The 7,246-nt window shown below is 34.7% G+C and overlaps 1 protein-coding gene across 2 annotated transcripts in view; it reads right to left on the reverse strand.

The window, feature by feature from the left end:
* LOC113635483 (phospholipid-transporting ATPase ABCA1) overlaps nt 1-6,779 on the reverse strand; it is a 153,476-nt gene extending 146,697 nt beyond the window's left edge. For both annotated transcript variants that reach the window (XM_027134963.2, XM_047816301.1), the window contains exon 1: nt 6,530-6,779. The gene's annotated coding sequence lies outside the window, so the exon portion shown is untranslated. The remainder of the gene's footprint in view (nt 1-6,529) is intronic.
* Nucleotides 6,780-7,246: the final 467 nt, after the last annotated feature.

Here is a 7,246-nt window from a genome sequence, read left to right on the forward strand (position 1 = left end):
AATTGTCTCCGGTTTCTTTAAATATTTCAGCAGGCATCAGGCAGGACATGGAGCTCTGAAACCAGAACATGGCGTGGGAAAATGGCCGACACAGCCACCAGGCATAAAATATGCAGCAGGTAATTTCCTATTTATAAATCATATTCTGCTATCGCCCACTCAAACAGCAGTACAGCTCCACAATTCGCCAAAACACACACACACACACACACACGCGCGTGCACACACACACACACACACACACACACACGCATATATATATATATATATATATATATATATATATATATATATATATATATATATATATATATATATATATATATATATTATTTAAAGAAGAAATATGGAGATTAGGTCAGAGTGCAGTCTGAAGTATATCAGATGTTCTGTGACATTTCCATAATAAAAAATCAGAAGCATGTCGCTTAAGTGCAAGCGAGCCCGGAATATCCCTCAACTGAGCTGCATTCCATCTGTCAGTAAAATGATCCAAAATAGGACTGAAGAGAAAGAGAGAGTGAAAAACATCTAAATGTCAGTAATAATAATCTAAATGATTATATGTGATGCAATCTGACATCTTCACACACACACACACACACACACACAATTAAAATGTCACTGCTGTTAATGCAATTATTACTAATATAATCATCTTGTATCCTAATTATATCCTAAATGACTGTTATTAGGTCTTTAGATGTACCTGCACACCCACAGTGAATAAAAAAAAAATTTTTTTTAGAAGTGTGATGACATTTTTTAGCTAATTCTATTCTGCAGAGAATTAAAAACGCACATGAAATATTTTAATTGAAAGTTACAGTAAACTGAGCAGCACATGCATGCTTTCTGATTTTAAGGTCGATTTTATAAGACTTTTAGACATTGTTTTTTTTTTTTTTAAATTGTTGACCAATATACCAAGGATAATGCACTCTCAAAATGTGTGAGACAATGACATATAACTTGTTCAACCAAGAAATACTGTATTTTGCATCAAACTGAAGATGGTCCAGAAAAACAAATTCCTTACCAGGTTCTAGGTGACTAACAAGACTGAATGCTGAAAATACCTTTAAAAACAAACCATTAATGATTAGTTAATGTTTTTTAAAGAGACAGCGGTTGCTTTGTATCATCGCCACACTTTACATATTCGCTTCTAATGGCAGCCAAAGACTATGAACTGTTTAGATATCTATTTGATTTTGAAATAGATTTTTCTCAGTCTAGTCGGCTTTATATATACATGCTGTGTATATATATATATATATATATATATATATATATATATATATATATATAAACAGAATATGTATATATATAGAACTATATATATATATATATATTTGAATGCACCAACAATCTTTGTAAACAATGCATGTGTAGTCAAAATAAAACCACGTCAAATCAAATCAAGTGGGATTTTATTGTCCTTCCCCTATATAGCTTGTAGAAATTGGAAGGAAATGTCAGTTCTGCAGGACCAGGTTGAGACACAACATGTAAAAGTATGCAAGACTACATAATGTGCAAATACACAACAATATGAATTAAGTGCAGAACAATAAATTCCCAGAACAGAGAAGTAAATGCACAGAACACGAACTGTAAACTGTAAACTATTAGTAAGGTAAAAGGGATAGGTATATCTATAGCAGTGGTATGTTTAGCGTCTTACAAATTGTCTATAGCTCTGTATGTAGTCGATGGTCTCATGACATTATTAGAGCTATATTCCTGCTTCATATTTCATAAGCACAGATTTTCTTTTTCCCTACCAGGACTGTGTTATGAAATATTCATTATAATGGTCATTTGATCTGAAGAAACATGAAGCCTGTCATCATTACAGTGTGGCTAACCACACTGAGAGAAAAGTGCTTTTTGCCCTCTTCCACATACATGAGAATACACAGAAGCCTGTGATTGGTTAATGTTGTTTTCATTTACAGGTGAGAGAGATGCAAATCTACCCCTGAATGCTATGCCGGGGTTCACAATAATAATAATAATAATAATAATAATAATAATAATAATAATAATAATAATAATAATAATATTACCTGTCCCTTTCTGCCTAATTTCAATAGTAATTCTATAAAATCTCTTTACTCCTCATAAGCGAGTGCTGTATATTTTTCTCTATATAAGCACAGTGAGTAAATCATTAAATCTTTACCGTAACCATACCATATACGAGGTGAGTTCAGAGTTCACATATTATCTCAACTTGAACAAATAAACACACACATACACACACACAGAGGGAGATGAGCTAATAAACCAGCTTTGTCCAGAAAAATAAAACATTTCTGAACTTAGATCTAAGATCGTACAAACTATTTAAACGCATAATCCAATAAAAAAAAAAAAAAAAAAAACGTGGGTGATGGTAAGTGTCCAGTTTCTCAGCAATGTAACAGGACATCTAATATCAATTATGCTCCAAAACGCTATCTCCATCAAATAATAATGTCAACTTATTGAATATGTTAAGCTCTAAAATCTTCAGTTATTGACAGTGTATATCACATTTAATATTACATTACGTTAGATTGGTTATTAACATTATATACAGATTTTTTTTATACTTTTGTTTTTCTCATACATTATATTTATATATACATCATTATATACATCATTATATACAGTTTTTGTTTTGAATAAAGATCAGGTTTCAATTCATGTATTAAGGTTACACCTGTAAAGTTAAAACTCTAACCCTAAGTCGTTTTCCAACGAGCTAGCTTGTTAGGTACTTTTCGCAAGCCAGGTAATTGAGACAGACAGCAAGAAAGAGAGAAAGAGAGAGATACAGAGAGAAGAGAAAGACAGAGAGAGAGAGAGAGAGAGAGAGAGAGAGAGAGAGAGAGAGAGAGAGAGAGAGAGAGAGAGAGAGAGAGAGAGAACCTTTAAAATGGCTGACTCCTTGGCAGACTTTACCAAGCCATTTGATTGTGTATGTTTTTTTTGTTTTTTTTTGGTTTCTAAATTTGCCTGTACACCGTGATCACTCTTTTTCTGCTTGAAATTCTGAAAAAAGGAGCTCTAAATATTTATTAACTACCTAGTCTATTATTGTGAACATTAAAAAAATGAGTTTAATACTTAAATCGTGATTATGTTCATAATTATATTCATCTGTTCATTTGATTTATAAAAAATTGTTAACAATTAAAGCGATCTCTGGCTCCAAAACAATTTTAATTTCAATTCAAGATGCCCATAGAGCCTTTTGCCTCATTTCTGAACAATTTTCTCCTAAAGGAATATAAAGTCAACGAACCAGCGTTTTATAAAACCAAATGGATTCACCTCTAAAAAAACAGCAACCTATACTCTGCAAAATAAATACATCTGAATACAATTATCCAAGGACAATGAATTTAGATATACAACTTCCTAGGTAAAACAACTAGCAAACCAAGATTTTAAATTTTAATTTTTAGTTAACTAGAGCACAATAACTCAGTAAATATTAGGCAATTAGGTGTCGCAGCACCATTTGGGAAGACCTCATACCCAAAGCACATCTTCTGCTTTAATAATAATAGTATAATAATAATATTCTCATATGATCCATGCTTTAATTTTAAAATGCAATATTGCCTGTTTATGTATCTATTTAATTATTTCTTTCACTTAACCATAAACTCAATCTGTAAACCAGTGTGTGAGCATCTCACACTCTCCCAACAGGTGCTTTATATATAAGGTTCCAGAAATTTTATATACTGTATATATATAGTACTGTTCAAATTAGGCAGGTGTGAAAAAATGCTTTCAGAAATATAAATAATGAGTGTTTATTTCTGCCAATTTACAAAATTCAAAATGAGCAAACAAAAGAAAAATCTAAATCAAATGAATATTTAGTGTTCGAACCTTTTGCCTACAAACCATGAAGTGATGGCACGGCCCCCACAGAGCCCTGATCTCAACATCATCGAGTGTGACTGGGATTACATGAAGAGACAGAAGGATGTGAGAAAGCCGACATCCACAGAAGATCTGTGGTTAGTTCTCCAAGATGTTTGGAACAACCTATTAGCGGAGTTCCTTCAAAAACTGTGTGCAAGTGTACCTAGAAGAATTGCTACTGTTTTGAAGGCAAAGGGAGGTCACAGCAAATATTGATTTGATTTAGATTTCTATTTTGTTCATTCACTGCATTTTGTTCATTTATGAAAATAAATGTTTAACACTTCCATTTTTTAAAGAATTCTTTGTTCACAGCATTTTTTCACAACTGCCTAAAACTTTTGCACAGTACTGTGTGTGTGTGTATATATATATATATATATATATATATATATATATATATATATATATATATATATATATATATATATATATATATATGTACATGAACATTTTCATTTGGTGTATAATTTTAACTGACACAATTGTGGTGTAATATCATTCAAGTGTTTAGCTGTTAACTGAGCTGACATCTGTACAAGCAGTTCTCGAGAGATGTAAAGCGTATAGGAAGTGCCGAGAGCACAAACTGTCAAATCACCAACATGCTGGGTAAAAATCGTGCTCGGGTGTCATTTCAAGATTTTGACCCTCAGCATGCGGTTAATTAGCAAGCTCCTCTGTCGCTTTTGGATGAACCTCGGTGTCGTCTCATCATTAGGTTGAACTCTGGGTCCTTGCGAGAGGCGAACCGACCCTATTAGTGTGACATCTAAGAGTAGAACCAATTCAAGAGTAAAATGGCCCACTGATGTTAATAACCTACTATTCCAAAACTAAATGGCAGAGCGAGGTCTAGAGGTTAAGGTTCTAAACTAGGAATGGGAAAGGTGCATTTAAATACCAGGCTGCTTTTTGCTGTTGTATGTTGCGACTCTGAGCAAGGTTTAACCACTGACTACTCAGATATACGCTATAAACATTGGATTCTCTTTCAACGGGATGCAGAATTGTTTCAAATGTTATAATACACAATAAAAGTATGCTCTCATAATAAAAAAATCTTGAAAGTTTTTTTATAGAAAACATCCTTAGGTATTTTAGTTATAACTTGCCATTGCCTACAAGTTTTATTCATGACTTTTTTAGTTACATTTGATGAAGTGAAGTGACATACAGCTAAGTACGGTGACCCATACTCAGAATTTGTGATCTGCATTTAACCCATCCAAAGTGCACACACACAGCAGTGAACACACACACTGTGAACACACACCGGGGCAGTGGGCAGCCATTTATGCTGCGGTGCCCGGTGGAGCTATTGGGGGGGGGGGGTGTCTTTTGTGTTTTGCTCAAGGGCACCTCAGTCGATGTATTGCCGGCCCGAGACTCGAACCCACAACATTAGGGTTAGGTGTCAAACTCTCTAACCATTAGGCCACGACTTCCCCAGTTAATGTTAATGTTGTGGAATGTCCGTAAAACAAATTCCTTCCTGTTAGCCTCTTTTTTTGTTATCTCTACTGAACTAAACAATATGTTTTAAGTCTGATGCCTTACAAAATCATAGCTAAAGATGTTACTTTGGAAGTAACCTCTAGCTAGAAATTGGTACCAAAGCTTTACATTACATCAGCTAGATCAAATATCACATTGATTTGTACAAGCCCGCTAACTTTTTATGTAGTAACTGTTTTGAACTAGGAAGTGAAACTTCTACAGTGAAACATTCCATAACGCTATCTCTCAAAACACCACTTAACCACTGAAAAGTGACCCAGAACTGTTGTACAAATGAATTAATAAAAAACTTCACAACGAGTATATTTATATTACAATAAGAATTACATTCTACCACCTTAATGCTTTTGAATGTCAGATGTATTAAATTCCTTTAAATTCTCAGAAAGGGTGTCAATATCAGCTTTTTTTCTGGAAAAAAAATTCTTTCACACATGCGTTAAAATAACGAGCAGTCATTTTACAAGGTACGTTCTTTTATGTTGGTTCACTTTATGTTCGAAAGTCTGAGGAATTCAAGACTGAAGATAACGAGTACGAGTTTCCTGTACTTCAAATGACTAATTTTGCAATGCCATTTTTATTATTATAAACCCTTTTATTCTCTGAACATAAGCTTTTATTTTGGGCTTGTCACATTTAAGTGAAGATTTTCACCTGTTTTTAATTGCCTTTTCAAAGACAAAAAAGAACAGCGTGATTTTTAATTCCTTGCCGCCAACGAGTAGAGCGTGTTTGGTTAAGATTTCCATCATGAAATTTTCCTCTAGTCAATATGTATCCTGTGTGAAATGACCTTTACATCACTCACATAACAGCATGAACAGCATAAACTAAGCCTTCATAGAGTACACAGGCAGTACTAACAAATGTATTACACAATGTAGATTTCAATGGAAACAAAAGATGACTTTGGAACCATCCCATGTCAGTGTACAAAAACATGTACCACAAAAAAAAAAACAGATAAACTGGATTAGACCAAGACACCAAGCAACATCCACCTCCCTGCTTTGGTCTGCTCCTACAGAGAGATAATCAGGACTGTTCTCATGTGTCTGAGAGTGTGATTGCTCACCTGTTCTGTAACCTGCTGAGATCTTGCGTCTGTCAGCTCCACATCCTCACTGACAGTATCCACCTGACAGCACTAGCTCAATATAACATACGTTTCCTTGTACGTTTACTAAGTGACTTCCTACCTACCCAGTCTATTTATTACCTGCGCAGTCATTATGACTCTCATGCAAACTCTCTATTCCTCTTGGGCTGCAACATGTAAATGAGTCCTGTGGGGATTACTATAGAGACAGACCTGTGTGTGTGTTTGTGTGTGTGTGTGTGTGTGTGTGTGTGTGTGTGTGTGTGTGTGTGTGTGTGTGTGTGTGTGTGTGTGTGTGTTCATGCTGGTGTACATTACACAAGCTAGAAAGCAATGGCAGCACGTGGTTCCTCACCTAACCTCTGTGCGCATGTGTGTGTGTGTGTGTCTGTCTTCCTTTGACTGTTGAGACAGTTATGTGTTTTAGCATGAATCAGGCCTAGGAAAGACGAGTTAATAATCAGCTCACTTTCTGCTTGCCAGTTGACATCTTTTACAGCGGCAATATAAAAGCTTCGGGAAGAACTCAGGACTGGGAATGATTGAGAGAGAGAGAGAGAGAGAGAGAGAGAGAGAGAGAGAGAGAGAGAGAGAGAGAGAGAGAGAGAGAGAACAACTCATTAAATTTATTTGATTTGTTTGGCGCCAGCAGAGAAAAGATTAATCAAGACACTTTCAGATTTCTGTCTTTTT

Source organism: Tachysurus fulvidraco, chromosome 7 (assembly GCF_022655615.1).
Source record: "Tachysurus fulvidraco isolate hzauxx_2018 chromosome 7, HZAU_PFXX_2.0, whole genome shotgun sequence".
NCBI classification, from domain to species: domain Eukaryota; kingdom Metazoa; phylum Chordata; class Actinopteri; order Siluriformes; family Bagridae; genus Tachysurus; species Tachysurus fulvidraco.